The sequence below is a fragment of the Crocuta crocuta genome, unplaced genomic scaffold (assembly GCF_008692635.1).
Source record: "Crocuta crocuta isolate KB4526 unplaced genomic scaffold, BGI_CrCroc_1.0 scaffold196, whole genome shotgun sequence".
NCBI classification, from domain to species: Eukaryota; Metazoa; Chordata; class Mammalia; order Carnivora; family Hyaenidae; genus Crocuta; species Crocuta crocuta.
In genome coordinates, this window is record NW_027531026.1 from 5,631,702 (window position 1) to 5,648,908 (window position 17,207).

Consider the following 17,207-nt stretch of genomic DNA (forward strand, 5'->3'; position numbering starts at 1 on the left):
GATCATGACCTGAGCCCAAGTCGGATGCTTAAGGGACCGAGCCACTTAGACGCCCCTCAAATTTAACTTTTAATAGTTAACATTATTTGCATTATTTCCAAATTGGGTAATTTCATATACCTCTACAACTTCCATGGTTTCTTAATGTGTACTACTTCTAGAATAGTGTTTTTAAAATGGCTTACTTTCAAAGATACATCTAGTTGCATTGTTATTCTCACATCTGATTTTCTCCTTATGACATATAATGGTTGCCTTACCAAAATGCTCATACAATTTTAATACATTGATATTCATTTTAGTTATCTCTCCTTTGAAATATAAGATGCATTTTTTAAAGTGTGGTCAAATTTGTGTCAATTCTGTTTCTAAGTATGTACATAAAGTATTATAGAAAATAATAAAACATGATTTAAAATTTGGAGATTGTCTACTGAAAGATCTAATTCACAGGTAATTTGTAATGTATATAGAGACATTTTTAGAATTATGAAAATATATAAAATATATAAAAATATGTGTTAAAATTATTTATCCCATTTATTTTAGTATCTACTCTAAATTTCTAATTTCTAAAAGGTCTGTTACTTTATATAAACCAATGTTATATCACTAAGTTTATATGAAATCTAAAGATGTTATGTAATATTTTATGTTATATTTCATTGTATGGTGGGAGTTACCAATCTATTATCTATTAAAGTACATTACTAAATTTTAACTAAATTTGTTAGATTTATTATAGTTTACATAATTTCACAGAAATTGCTACTAATGGTGTTAATAAGCCACAATAGTGTAAGAAAAGATATGAAATAGACCTAATAATCCCTTAATCTCACTCAAACTTTTTACTTAAGAAGATAATCAGCATTTATATAGGAGCAAATTTACTTCTCTCTCTTGGAAATTAGAAATGTTATCTATATGTATTAGAAAGGCTTAAAAATATTGTCAAATATTCTTGGAGTAGTCAGTACACAGTCATTTTGCATGAAGGAATAGATGATTCCAGTGAAAAACTAAATTAGATTTTCCCCAATTTAAGCAACTAAGTGTATGACTATACTAAAAATGATCATTTAGAGATGATTTACTCATGTCCTTTGATCTGTATTTTGTAATAATAAAATTATTAATAAATAGTAATTTTATGGGTTAGTCATTTAGTATATCCACTGCACCTTGTTGACATAACCACAAATAATTTTTATCAGCCTTTTATAATCATATAGCTGAAGATGATGAATTTAAGACACTTTCAGCATACTTCTCTGTAGTGTACAGACACTATTGAAGGAATATATGTATCTTGCTACTGCTTCTTACCAGGGAAACCTGGTCCAGCATGTTGACAATGACCAGATATCCAGGTGTTTATTAAGATTCTTTTGTAATTACAGCAGCACTCTAGATATATGGAGCATAAAGAAAATATAACGCACAGAATGCATGCACAGTCTTTGTCCTGAGGATTTTACAGATGGAGAATGAAAAAATAATTAAGAGCTATAATAAAGAATACTTATGGATCAAAAACTATGTTTAAATTGTGATTGTGTCCCAGGCATGTGCAAGCAAATGAGGGTACAAATGAGAAAGACAGACTCTGTCTTCAGGAAGCTCTTAGTACCACTGTGGGGTGATGTTGGAGAGCTGTAGCATGTGCCAACACAGTAAAGACCAAGACGGCCTCAAATTTGGCTTTATGTGTTAGACTGTGTATTTTAATACTACATAGATATTTTCGTCTGTATAAGTAACTGATTTCATCCTGATGAAATATAAGCTCTTAGAAGACAGTCTCACCAGCTTTGTTCATCAGCTTATCCCAGTACTCCATCTTGCAAGAAGTCTAGCATATTGTAAATCCTGAAAAATACGAGCTCTTACGACTAAACTCTTGGTACAAACAAAAGTGTCAGACTTAAGATACCAAATTGAAGAAGTAAGAAGGTGCTACTCTCCTTTTATTAGTTTTATTTTATGTATTTTCATTTAACAACAAATATATTTAATTAAAACTATTCATTTATTATGTACTCTCTATATATTGCTTGTGTTGCAGAAAGGGAACTCTAATGGTAGAGAAGAAGTGTATTAATAGGACTTATAAAAATAGTCCAGAAGAACATTGATGATAATCTGTAAAAAGGTAGATTTCAAGGAGAGAAGGGAGGCTGTTGAAGAAGTATAATCACCGGTACTGTTTGGATAGGGGGTTATGATGTTGACACCATCTCTCCTCTGGATATCTAGGTAAAATAATGATGATGTCATTTGGTCACTCAGGGAAAATTTATAAAAAAGGACCTAGTTTAAAAGATGCATATATCTCAACAAGCCCAGCATCCAAGGGGGGGAGGATGCAAGGCATGATGAATATACCAGGAGAGTGCTGGTTGAGATGAAGCTAAGCCAGTCGTGTCTGAGAAAGGCTGGGGTATGGCAAATGGGATCAGCCTTTGCAGACTTTTATTGTGCAGGCAAAACCAAGCAGAAGGTGTGGGACTTACTTCAGATATTACCTTGAGTGGATCTCTAGGTCTACAAAAGTAGATCCTGAAGAGGCCTTCCATCCTTTGAGATTCTCAAGGCTGCCTCTTTATCCATGCTTCCTTTGCAGGGGTGCAGAAAAGACCCACCCTGCCACCATTTGAGCCTCCTAGAATTGCATGCTGAAGGCTCCCCCTTACCATTCCCTCTGGGACAGTACTGCATCGAGTTTCCCTAGGGCCCATGGTGTTGGTAGTGGGGTCCTTCTCTCTCCCTCCCAGTCTGCTGAGATCATGGGCTCGTTATACCATCAGTGCTGTCATTGCTCCCACGTGCCCCACCCCCCTGCTGTCCCACCAACTTCATTCTTCCTGCCTCCTTGATTCAGGAGTGGGTCTCTTGCACTCTAAGATCTTTCCAAGTCACACACAAGCACTTTATATACCTGTGGCTCACAGGAGAGTGTCTAGGGTGGGAGACTTACAGCATGTAATCCAGAGTCCCAGCCTCTGGTTTTTCTGCTTCAAACAGGGGTCTTGTCTTTGTGTTTGATGAGAGGATGAAGAAAAGGTACAGGCTCAAAAAAAAATCTTGGCTGTGTTGAGTATGAGTTCCCATGAGTATGCTGTGGAACTAATATTTCAGATGTCTAAGTAGAATCCCAGAAGCCATAAAGAAACCAAAGACATGTGTTTTTATTTTCAATCATTTAAAATTGCCAGATCTTGCAATGTGTTAGGAAGAATTCATTGGAGTTGAGTGGCTTATAGTCCCTTTATACAGGATTATGTCTCTGGAAGTTCTTTTGTATCCCGACAGAGGCAAGATGTTATTTGTCCTTATAGTGCACCATATCTTTGTTACACAAATCTTAACAAAAAAATTGACTTTTTAAAAGAAAGTTAGTGTTGGCGGGAATGCAAACTTGTGCCACCACTCTGGAAAACAGTGTGGAGTTTCCTTGTTAAGTTAAAGATAGAACTACCCTACAACCCAGCAACTGTACTACTAAGCATCTATCCAAAGGGTACAAAAACACTGATTCAAAGGGGCACATGTACCTCCATGTTTGTAGCAGTACTATCAACAATAGCTAAATTATGGGAAGAGCCCAAATGTACATCAACTGATGAATGGATAAAGAAAATGTGGTATATATACATACCTACAATGGAATATTACTCAGCCATCAAAAAGAATGAAATCTTGGCATTTGCAACAACATGGATGAAACTAGAGTATATAGTGTATTCTAAGTGAAATAAGTTGGAGAAACACAAATGCTGTATCATTTCACTCATATGTGGTATTTAAGAAACAAAACAGATTAACATAGGGAAATGGAAAGGCAAATAAAATAAGATGAAAACAGGGAGGTAAACCATAAGACTCTTAACTATAGAGAGCAAACTGAAGGTTGCTGGAGGGGAGGTCGGTGAAGAGATGGGCCATATAGGTGATGGTTAAGGAGGGCACTAGTGATGAACAATGGGTGTTAAATGTAATTGATGAATCACTAAATTCTACTCCTTAAACCAATGCTAACTGTATGTTAACTAACTTGAATTTAAATAAAATCTGGGAAGAAAAGAAAGTTGTATATGAGATAGTCCAAGTTCATTAATATTTTATGGAAAATTGGAATAAACATTTTTTGGTGGAAGTACAGAATATCTCCACTTGTCTAATGTAGAGAATGTATCTTTATTGAAAATGTTACTGTGAAAAAATTTGTAGTAAGAACTCTGTACTTTAGAAAAAGATACATGATGAAAACTTGAATGAAGTGGAATGAATATTTTCAACAGTATTTATTTTGGAATCCAAATGAAATAATGACAATAACATAAAATTAATAACTAAAAATTTTAATTTTATACTATAGTTTTCAGATGGGAAGTTTAAAAAGTAGTGTCTACTTAGCAGTGTATGAATTGTATGTCTCAATATTTCCAAAGATAGTCTAATTAGTAATATTGCTTCATTTAATCTTACATATGCAGCTGATCATAGAAGTTAAATGGAAAGAATAAATGATTTCTGGTGCCTTCCATTTCAGTTACCTCTTGTTACCTAATTTTACTGATGGTCCTATTAAATTTGTGATGTGTGTATTAGTTTTCTAGGACTGTATCTCAAACTGAGTGTACTAAATGTAGATAATGGACTGTGTTACAGTTTTGGAAGCTGAAGTCTCAAATCAAGGTGTCCATGGGTCATGCTCCCTCTGAAAGTGCCAGGAAAGGATCCCTCCCAGGTCTTTCTCATAACTTTTGGTGGTTCAGTGTTCACGTGGAACTTTCTCTGTGTGTGCCTCCACGTCCAAATTTTCTGTAAAGATACCATACATTTTGGATGTGGGGCTCACCCTTTTCTAATATGAACTCATCTTAGCCTGTTATATCTGCAATGACTTTATTGCCTAATAAAGCCATATTCTGAGGTACAGGTGCTTAGGACTTCACCAGATGAATAGAATTATGTAATTCAACCCATAACAATGACTAAAAGACCTTCTGGATCTAAGACTCAAGTGACTACAACAAAGTAAATGATTTATTTTTGTATGTTGAGAAATGTCTTAGTGTAAATCAGAATTGTCAAGCATAACTATGAAAGATGGTTCTTTTTCATTGGCTGATAATGAGGTTATTCTAGGCAAAACGATAAGATTCAAGGTGACATGATTTTTAATATAGTTCTCTTCATTGTACTATTTACCAGGAATCTTTTTTTTGAGTAAAATATTAAAAATGGATCTAGTCATGGACATTATCCCTGTGACTTAAATAATCTATGACTTAAGTCAGTAAATTATAGGCTTTGGTGAATTTAGTAGTCTGGTGCGCTTAGAGGAAGATGAGATGACAATGTTGGCCTCGTACACCAAGTGCTGCTGCTTACTGATGAAAGACACCAACTTGTTAATATCATTTGAGAGAAAATCCCTGTCTTGGCTCACTAGGAAAGATTGGATCAAAGATTTGGCTTTTTTTTTAATTGGCATAATTCATCTGAATAAACACTTTGAATAATTCTTTGCAAATGAATTCAAAAGTAGTTACACAAATATGTGCTTCAATTCATTTGGAAGAGAATAACATGTCCAAATTTTCTATACTGAAATATGATTCCAGAAATGAAAGTGATGGCCTGAATTGCTTTCCAAAAACTAGAGTATTGACTGAATATATATGTATTTTTTAATTTCAAATATTATGAAGATGGACTGACAGTTTTCCATTTTGGTACTAAGTCCAAGGAGATACAAATCGCTATCAAGCTTTATATTGCATTTATTTTAAAATCAATATGATCTTAAAATAATTTATGTGTTATGCTATGCATATAATCATTTCATAAAAATAAATGTTTATGTTTCCAGCAGTTACTTTTTCTTATGTGTGATGCATTCCATTTATTATTACACAATAAAACTTTGCCACGTATTAGAGAAAATATTGAAACACAAAAACTACCGCTCAGCTTCAATTTTAATTGTGTACCAGATTGGAGTTATATGTTAATAATACATATTTCAGATTTTTAACATATTTAAAAGAATATTCATTGTAAGTATTTACCACTTTTTGTAATGTTTAAAGAGTATTGATTTGCTCCACAGTGTTGAACACTGTTTTAGATGCATATGAGAGTACTGCCATTTTAACAAAGACGAGAACCAAATGCGGAGAACTTCCGTTCCAAGACCAGACAGTGAATGAATAGGTCCAGGATTCCACCTGACTCCAAAGCTTGTGCTCTGTTACACCCTAACTGCTTATCTTTGTACTTCAAGGAATATGTTACCTGTATATACAAATGTGTATTTAAAATTTTGTCTTTATAGTTGTTATACAACTATATAAAAAAAAAAAGACACGTAATTAGGGCTTGAGAAATGACTTGACAAATTTCTGCAGCAGTTTACTGTTATGACTTAGGATCATAAGAGCATGAGTTTGGATTCTGCCTGTCTTTATGACCTGAGGAAAGTCATTCCAGCCCTCTAAGCCTCTGTTGCCTCTTCAGTAAAATGGGCTCAGTTGTGTGTAATTACCTGACATGATGAATGCTAAAGGAGCCACATAGTAATTCACTGGAATCTTTCTGAAAGTGTTACCTGATAAAAAATTGTCTGTTGCATGTACCACAAATGTATTCTTTGGTGCTGTCTTTTCACTTTCTTAATGTTCTATTTTGCTAAGCAAAGGCTCTTCAAATTTTTTAAAGTAAATGTTTTACTAAAACAGAGAAAATAGCACCTATCAGAACTGTACAGAAGTGATGACTTTTGTTAAAGTGAACATACCATATAAATAACACTTAGATCTAAAACTACAGCATTATGAGCACCTCACAGGCTCCCTCACCCCACTTCCTATGCTTAGTGCTCTCAAAAGATGATTGCTATCCTAAAACTATGGAACAGTTTTATTTGTTCCTAAACTTTATATGGATAGCATCATATATGGATTGTTTTTCTGCCCATGTCCTTTGACTTAACATTATGTTGGTATGATATAAACATGTTGCTGCATGTAATTGCAATATGGTCATTTGTACTAGAGTATAGAACTTCATATCAATGTTATTTACCTCCTGTAATATTAAAAATATTTAATGTTTATTTATTTTTGAAGGGGAGAGAGAGCATGAGTGGGTGAGGGGCAGAGAGAGAGGGAGACACAGAATCTGAAGTGGTCTCCAGGCTCTGAGCTGTCAGCACAGTGCTCATTGTGGGGCTCGAACACATGAGCCATGAGATCAGGACCTGAGCTGAATTTGGATGCTTAATGCACTGAGCCAATCAGGCACACTGATTTACCTCCTGAAATATATATTTTTAAATTTGTAATGTTTATCTTTGAGAGAGAGAATGCGTGAGCATGAGTGGGGGAGGGGCAGAGAAGATGGTACAGAATCTGAAGCAGGCTTCAGGCTGTGAGCTGTCCCTAGAGAGCCTGATGTGGCGATTGAACACAGGAACAATGAGATTATGAGATCTTGACCTGAGCCTAAGTCAGACTGAGCCACTCAGGTGCCCCATACCTCCTCTGATATTAAAAAACATTTAGGTTGTTTGCAATTTAGAGTTAGTGAAAAGAGTACATAGTATATGAACATCTTCTATATGTCTCTTCGCAAATGTATAAGTTTTCTTTGGGATAAGTATCTAGGAGTGAAATTGGCAGTTTATAATATAGTCACACATTCAGCTTTATGAGATACTACAAAACTCTTTTCTTACTGGTTATGCCAATTTACAATCCCACAAACAGTGTATAAATGTTCCAGTTACTCTGAACTTTTCATCAACATTAGTAACTGTATTTTTTATTTTATCTTACTGGATTGGTACATACTGGTGGTGTTTTTGTTACTAATTTGTGTTTCTTTGATACCTGACAACATTGATCACCTTCCTTTATTTGAAAAAAATGATGGGGGGGAGCATGGGTGGCTCAGTCGCTTAAGCACCCAACTTAGGCTCGGGTCATAATCTCGCTGTTCATGAGTTCAAGCCCCGCATTGGGCTCTGTGCTAACAGACCAAAGCCTGGAGTCTGCTTCGGATTCTGTGTCTCCCTCTTTCTCAGCCTCTCCCCTGCTCATGCTCTGTCTCTCTCTCAAAAATAAATAGCACTAAAATAATAAATAAATAAATAAATAAAAGAAAAATTTTTTAAAATGAACTTTTTTTAATGAAGTGTACATTACGATACAGTGTTATAGTAATTTTAGGCTTACAATAAAATGATTCAGCAATTCTATAAATTATTCAGTGCTCATCAAGATAAAGGTGCTCTTAATCCCCTTTATCTATTTCAGCCATTTATCTGACCATTGACCCTCTAGCAACCACCAGTTTGTTCTCTATATTAAACAGTCAGCTTTTTTGTTCATCTCTTTTCATTTGTTTGTTTTGTTTTTAAATTCCATATATGAGTGAAATAATATGATATTTGTCTGCCTCTGGTTTATTTAACATTATACTCTAGCTCCATTCATGATGTTGCAAATGGTAGGATTTAATTCCTTTTGATGGCTGAGTAATATCCTGTTGTGTATATGCATACATATAGCACTTTTTTAATTCATTAATTGATGGACAGTTGGGCTGCTACCATAATTGGGCTATTGTAAATAATGCTCCTATAAACATAAAAGTGTATGTATTCCTTTTAATTAGTGTTTTTACATTTGTTGTGTAAATACCTAGTAGTGCAATTGCTGCATTATAGAGTAGTTTTATTTTGACCTTTGCATTTCCTCTGCATCCTCATGAACACTGCTTTTTGTATTCATGATTTTATCTATTCGGACAGGTGTGAGGTGATATCTCACTGTAGTTTTGATTTGCATTTCCCTGATGAGTTATGTGGAGAATCTTTTCATGTGTTTGTTGGTCATTTGTATATATTCTTTGGAGAAATTTCTGTTCATGCCTTCTGCCCTTTTAAAAATTGGGTTATTTGGGTTTTGGGTGTTGAGTTTTATAAGTTCTTTATATAGTTTAGAAACCAGCCATTTGCAGGTATCTTCTCCCATTCCATAGGTTAAGCTTTTTGTTATGGTGATTGTTTCCTTTGTGTTGCAGAAGAGTTTTATTTTGATGTGTCTCAATAGTTTATTTTTTTGTTTTTAACTTTGCCTCAGGAGACCTATCTAGAAAAGTTGCTATGTCTAAGTCAGAGAAGTTACTGCTTGTGTTTTCTTCTAGGTTTGTTTTTTTTTTTTTTTTAACGGCTTTAAGTGTCACATGTAGGTCTTTCTTCCATTTTGATTTGTGTGTGTGTGTGTGTACGGTATAAGTGATCCAGTTTTATTCTTTTGCATGGTCCTCTCCAGTTTTCCCACCGTTGGTTGAAGAGAATGGTTTTTTGTTTTTTTTTTCCCAATTGGATATTTTTCCTGCTTTGTTGCAGATAAATTGACCATATAATCATGGGTTCATTTCTTGGTTTTCTGTTTTTTGATCTGTGTCTATTTTTGTGCCAGTACTATACTGCTTTATTTTACAGCTTTGTAATATAAATTGAAGTCTGAAATTGTGATGCTTCAAGCTTTGCTTTTCTTTTTCAAGATTGCTTTGGCCATTCAGAGTCTCACTTGGTTCCATACAAATTTTAGAAAATTTTTTCTACCTCTGTGGAAAATGTGACTGATGTTGTGGTAGGGATTTAATTAAATGTGTAAATTGCTTTGGATAATATAGACATTTTAACAATATTTGTTCTTTCAATTCATGAGCATCGAGTGTCTATCCATTTCTTTGTGTCATCCTCAAATTTCTGTCATCAGTGTTTTTAAATTTTCAGTGTACAGGTCTTTCATGTCTTTGATTAGGTTTTTTCTTAGATATCTTTTTCTATTTTTGGTGCAATTATAAATGGGATTGTTTTCTTAACTTCTTACTGCTTCATTATTTGTGTATAAGAAAGCAACAGATTTCTGCACATTGATTTTTGTATTCTGTGATTTTACCAAATTAGTTTCAGTTCTAGCAGTTTTTTAATGGAGTGTTTCAGGTTTTCCCTGTATAGTATCATGTCATCTGTAACTAGTGAAAATTTGACTTATTCCTTTCTGATTTGGATGCTTTATTTATCTGTGTTGTCTAATTATCGTGGCTAGGACTTCCAATACTGTGTTAAATAAAAGTGGACAAATGGTCATCCCTGTCTTGTTCCTCACCTTGGTGAAAAGCTCTCCATTTTTCTTCATCATGGATGATGTTAGCTATAGGTTTTCATAGATGGTCTTTATTATGTTGAGGTATTTTTCCTGTAAACCTACTTTGTGGAGGATTTTTATCATGAATCGATGCTGTACTTTGTTAAACGCTTTTTCTGTGTCTATGGAAATGGTCATATGGTTCTTGTAATTCTCTTATTGATGTGATGTATCACAGTGATTGATTTGTGAATATTGAACCACTCTTGCAACTCAGGAATAAATTCCACTTGATAGTCATGAAGGACTTTTTTAATGCATTATTGGATTTAGTTAGCTAGTATTTTGTTGAGGATTTTTGCATCTATGTTCATCAGGGATATTAGCCTGTAGTGGTCTTCTTTAGTGATGTCTATTTCTGAGTCTGATATCAGGGTAATCCTGACCTCATAGAATGAATTTATAATTTATTCTTCCTTTTATATTTGTTGAAATAGCTTGAGAAGAATAGGTATTGACTCTTCTTTAAATGTTTGCTGGAATTCCTGTGAAGCCATCTGGTCCTGGACTTAGTTGAGAAATTTTTGATTACTGACTCAGTATTATTGCTGGTAATCAGACTGTTCAGATTTTCTATGTATGTCTATTTCTGTGGTGTTGGTTGTTTTTCTCCTGTCATTTGTGATTTTATTTGAGTCCTTTCTCTTTTTTTCTGATAAGTCTGGCTAGAGGTTTATCAATTTTATTTAAAAAAAAGAATCAACTTTTGGTTTTATTGATCTATTTTATTGTTTTTTATTTTGTGTATCATTTATTTCTTCTTTGATAATGTTTTTTTATTTTTGAAAGAGAGAGAGAGAGTGACCAGGGAGAAAGGCAGAGAAAGAGGAAAGAGAAAATCCCAAGCAGGTTCCCTGCTGCTAGTGTGGAGCCCAACACAGGGCTCAGTCTCAAGAACCATGAGATCATGACCTGAGCCAAAATCAAGAGTCAGATGCTTAACCCACTGAGCCAGCCGGTTGTCCCTCTATATTTTTTATTTTTCCTCTACTCATTATTATTTCTTTCCTTCTGCTGCTTATAGGTTTTGTTTGTTGTTTTTTTCTACTTTAGGACTTAGGTTAGGTTATTGATTTGAGATTCTCCTTGCTTCTTGAAATGTTATAATGTTCCCACTTTGAACTGTTTTTTGCTGCATTTGAACAGCTCTGTTTCATTTTCATTTGTTTTCTTATAGTCTTTTATTTCCTGGTTGACCAACTCATTGTTTAATATCATGTTATTTACCCTCCATGTATTTGTATTTCTGGTTTTTCTAGATTTTTCTTATAGTTGACTTCCAGTTTAATAGTGTTGTAGTCAGAAATGATGGATGGTATGATTTTGATCTTCTTAAATTTGTTGAGGCTTGTTTTTGTGGCCTAATAAGTGGTCTACTCTGGAGAATATTCCATGTGCACTTGAAGGTATATTCTGCTGTTTGGGGATGAATGTTCTGAATATATGTTAAAGCCATCTGATCCAGTGTGTCATTCAAAAAGCCATTTTTTCCTTGCTGATTTTATGTTTAATGATCTGTCCATTGATATAAGTAGGATTTTAAAGTCCCCTACTATCATTGTATTATTATTGAGTAGTTCCATTATGTTTGTTTTTAACTATTTTATGTATTTTGTTGCTTTCCTGTTGGGTATATTTATAATTGTTAAGTCTTATGGTCGAATTGTCCAGTTTATTATTATATAGTGTCCCTCTTTGTCTCTTGTTATAGTGCTTGTTTTAAAGTCTGTTTTGTCTTCCATTTGCATCATAGACATTTCTCCATCTCCTCATTTGCAATTTATAGGTGTCTCTGGTCTAACATGAGTCTCTTGTAGGCAACATATATGTGACTTTTGTTTTTTGTTCTGTTTGGTTTTTAATCCATTCTGCCATCCTATATCTTCTGAGTGGAACATATAGCCCATTTATAGTCAAAGAAATTATTTTTAGGGTTGCCTGAGTAGCTCACTTGGTTAAGTGTCTCACTTTGGCTCACTTCATGATTTCATGGTTTGTGGGTTTGAGTCCTGTGTCAGGCTCTGTGCTGTCAGCAACAAGCTTGGAGACTGGTTTGGATTCTCTGTTTCCCTTTCTCTCTGCTCCTTCCCACTAGCACTCTGTCTCTGTCAAAAATAAACATTAATTTTTTTTTTAAAAAACCTAGAGCAATTATTTATAGATACATCTTTATTTAGCATTTTAATACTTGTTTTGTGATTGTTTCTGATGATTTTCCCCAATTATTTCTCTCTTTCATGGCTTTCTGGTTTTCTGTAATGTTATATTTAGATTTCTTTCTCTGTATTCTTTGTATATTTATTAGTAGGTTTTGATTTGTGGTTGCCAAGCGTTTCTATGTAACATCTTCTGCATATAGCTGTCTCTATTAAGTTGATGGTTGTTTAAGTTTGAACCCATTCTTTACCCATCTCCTCCACGTGTTTTAGTCATATAGTGTCATATTTACATCCTTTTATTTTGTGAGCTCTTTAATTTTTTACGGAAATAGTGATTTTTACTGCTTTGGTGTTTTTGACCTTTATATTGTCACTTTTGGTCTTTGCTTTCCACTCAAAGAATCCCTTTTAGTATTTCTTGCAGGACTGATTTGGTGGTCACAAACTCCTTTAGTTTTTGTCTATCTGGGAAACTCTTTATCTCTGTTTCTATTTTGAATGATAAACTTGCTAGACAGAGTATTCTTGGCTGCAAATTTCTCCCATTTAGCACTTTGAATATATCATGCCACTTCTTCTAGTTTGGAAAGTTTCCCCTGAAAAATCCCCTGATAGCCTTATGGGGTTTCCTGTGTATGTTATTATCTTTTGTCTTGCTGCTTTTAAATTTTTTTCTTCATCACTATATTTTGCCAAATTAATTACCATATGTCTTGGTGTGCTCTGTATTTGTTGAATTTGTTGGGAGTTCACTGTGCCTGTAAGAACTAGATATTCATTTTCTACCCCAGATTAGCGACATTTTCAGCTTTTATTTCTTCAAATAAATTTTCTGCCTCCTTTTCTCTCTTTTAGGACTTGTATAATATCAATGCTACTACATTTGATGGAGTCCCAGAGTTCCCTAAGTCTGTTTTTTTTAAATATTTATTTTTGAGAGACAGAAATATAAAAAAGAGTATGAGAGGAGAGAGGGGCAGAGAGAGAGGGAGACATGGGATCTGAAGCAGACTCCAGGTTCTGAGCTGTCCTCACAGAGACTGACACACGGATTGAACCCACAGGGAGTGAGATCATGAACTGAACTGAAGTTGAATGCTTAAGCAACTGAGCCACTCAGGCACCACTCCCTCCCAGTCTGTTTTAGAGTTGTACATTTCTTTTTTGTTTTGTTCAGCTTGATTACTTTCCATTACTCTTCTAGGTCTGTAAGTCATTCCTCTGCTTCTTACAGTCTGCATTTCATTTCATTAAGCATGTTTCTAATCTTGTTTATTGCATTCTTCATCTCTGATTGGTTCTTATGTATCTCTGTGTTAAGGATCTCACTAATGTCTTCTTTTCTCAAGCTCATTTAGTATTCTTATAATTGATCATTGGTTTAAATATTCATTGGCACATGTTACTTAAGTCTGTTTCACTTAAATCTCCAGCCATGATCTTGTTCTATTCTTTTTTTTTTTCCACTTTCCTGAACTTTATTAAAGAAAAAGCAATGATGGTAAATCTCAAGAACAGAGTCAATTTTCTAGGATTCTTCCCTTGAAAATGTGACATTTGATTTCCAAACACATGCCAGAATGTACATGGTTCCCAACTGTACTAAGTAGGTGAGAAGCTGAAATCCTAAAACGTTCATGTTCCAACTTTCCCCAGTCTGTGGTCTGTCTTTGGATCAGCAATAATTGCCTGAAAAGCTACTATGGCTTCATTAATTTTTGTCTGTAGCTCTTTGAGCTCTTCTATATGCAGCAATCGAAGAATTTGAGCAGCTTCATTAAGAACTGCATCTCCTGTGTCAAAACCAAGAATGTGTTTATCTAAAGCAACAGGCAGTCCCTCTTTTGTTTGATTTGCTTTAGCAACTGCATCCTGAGTCAGGTGCTCCTGAACCAAAATGCGAATTGCCTTAAGCATTACCAGGTAATCATCATGACGCTGAATCTGAAGAAGGTTAGCCAAAGCCATTACACCAGCCTTAAGATCTGGATTATTTACATCCAAGTTGATCAATGGCTCAGCATTTTTAGCTGTATTGTCAGCATTTTTTGTATTATCAGGTACCAAGTCCTTGTATTTTTCAGCATTATCTCCATATTCAAGTCTAACAGCTAATCCAAGAAGCCAGTCAATTGCTTCTTGTCGATCCTGAATCTTGAAAGGACAGTTAACATCTCTGAGATACTTTTCAAAGAACTTGGGCCAGTCACTGCTGTGGATGTTTCTTAAATTACCTCTGTCTTCAGTCTTGTAGTGTCTGATTTTCTGGTCTTCAAGCCAAACAATAAAGTTTCTAAATTCTGATTCATCTTTGCAGTTGAAGCCAGCCGGGTTGTGGTAGTCAAGGACCGTCAGCTTGCGTCGGAACATGGTCCCCGCGTCCCGCTCTGGTCCCCCGGGTTTCGGCCGGGAGAAGAGAGGTCGATCTTCTTCCATTCTTACATGTGGAAAAAATGTACTGTATTCTCATTTTGTTTAAGTCTCTGTGCCTGTTTCTGTGTTTTTAGAAAGTCAGATGTGTCTGCTCTTCTGGATGGTAAAGCCCTTATGCAAAATCCTATAGTACCCTGTCATGTAGTGTCCCTTGTTCCTCAGGGCCTGGCCTCAGGGCCAAGAGTGTCTGCTGCCTGTGCTCTGCTGTTTTATCCTGACCTCTTTATCCTTTAGGCCAGTCATCTGCAGAAGCTATCTTTGTCTTTTGTGGGCAGTGTTTGGTCCCTGTCCTGAATGTGGCAAGTTTTAACTAGGTGTGCTTTGGTTTGATCTGCATGTGAAATGAGACCTATCAATATTGCCACTGGAACTGAGGGCCTGCAAAATTCCTGGGGATGGAGATGTGGTGTTGTCAAGGGTTTGGGCTTGTTTTCTGGGAGAGGGGTGAGGCTTGTTGTAAGCAAGTTAGTGAGTGTTGGCATTGTGCTGATTTCTGTAGGTGGCCCTGTGCTTATGCTGTGGGTCCAGAGAAGGCAATGACACCTGCCAGTTCCTTTGTTCCTAGAAGAGTTTCTCCATGAATGTTACCTCTCTGGGATACTCTTTGAAATGTGTAAATAACCTCCCCAGTGTGCAGTGGGTTCTCTTCAGATCACTGTTTTCACCCTTTATATCTGCATGCTCTTTGCCTTGCCTTCTCTCCAAGATGGTTCCAATGCCTCTGAACTCTATGTAAGCCACGTCCGTTGACCTTTAAAACTACAGGCTTTGAGCCCTCCTGGTTGTAAGAACCCAAAAAAATTGGACCCTCTAGATTTCCAAGCCAATTGCTATAGGAATTTGTTTTCCTTTTGCTTTCTCCTGTGTATTAGTCTGTCTCTTACTCTTCCTCTGTGATCACATCTCTCTCCTTACCACCATGGCCATGATCTGTTTCTTTCCCAAACCATGTGTCTCCATTTCCCACCTTATTCATTGTGGCCCCTTTCTATATTTAGTTGTGGAGTTTGTTCTGCCAGTTTTCAGGTTGACTTCTAGGGTTTTCAGGATGACACAATAATTATCTAGTTGTATTTCTTGAGACACGCTGAGCCTAGCACCCTCCTACTCTGCTGCCATCTTCCCCTTCTCTAGATACATACCTTTTTGTCTCATAAATAATGTGGAATATTTTCTCCCAGTTAGTAGCTTACTTCTGTATTTATTTTAAGTGTCTTCCCATGAATGGAGTTTTAATTTCAGTAAAATTAAGCATTAATGTTGAAATTTTGCTTTTTGTATGTGTTGATATTGTATGTTGTATAAATATGTAATAGATTTTTAAAAAATTGATCTTTTTTTATTTTAGAGGGAGACAGGAGGAGAGAGAGAGAGAGAGAGAGAGAGAGGATATCTTAAGCAAAGTTATCACTCCACACAGGGCTCACTCTCACAACCATAAAATCATAACATGAACTGAAGTCAAGAGTCAGGTGCCAAACTGAGCCACTCAGACATCCTTATATTGATCCTTTATACTGAGATTTTGCTGATTTCACTTATTAGATCTAGTAGATTTTTGATATACATATGTATTTTTTTGCTTTTTAAGAATCACTCAGATTTGTTATTTACAGAATTGTTATGAACAAATAGATTTGAATCATGTTAGAAAATGTTACAACTCAGATTTTATCAGGACCTCCTAAAAATCAGATTTAAAATAACAAAAGCATTAAAAAATGAAAAAGAAGAAAATTTATTTCTTTAATTTAGTTACTTAGAGTTTGAATTCTGATTTCTAAAAATTTGCTTGAGAGGATATCTAACCAGTTCATTGAATCCTTTGTGTCTCATCTAATGGCTGTTTTGTGTCAGTTATTCAAGTCTCTCCCAGTAATAGGTCTCAAAGACACAATGCAGAAATATGCTGAGTCTGTAGAGTCTCTAAGCCCAAAAGTATGCTCTAAGTGAGTGAAGACCCTTGACATGAGAAGATTGTATGAGAACATAATAAAAAGAGCTGTAGCTGGGGCATTTACAAAAGCTAGACTGACACATTAAATCTCTTGAGGCCCTGAGGAGAAGCTAGAGTAACAGCTAAGAATCTTTCTGGGTTACGGCTTTCTCTAGTATAAAGAACATTATTAAAAGGATACAGGGTTACCAGGTAAATTGGTTTAAATAATTAAGGCTGATATGTAAATAATTACAAAATTAGGGAATAGAGTTTCTAGTTTTATAAAATTATAATTATTTTATGTAGAGCCTTATATGTGTGAACCTTAAATTTTAAGAGCATATAATCTTAGAAATGGAAATTTTGAATTTCTTCTTGATATTAAACGGATGCCTACACACACTTATAAGCTGTAGGGCAGAAACTGAAGTCTTTTCCAATTGA

The 17,207-nt window shown here is 35.1% G+C and overlaps 1 pseudogene; it reads right to left on the bottom strand.

The window, feature by feature from the left end:
* Positions 1-13,849: 13,849 nt before the first annotated feature.
* LOC144237317 (RNA transcription, translation and transport factor protein pseudogene) lies at positions 13,850-14,806 on the bottom strand (annotated as a pseudogene).
* Positions 14,807-17,207: the final 2,401 nt, after the last annotated feature.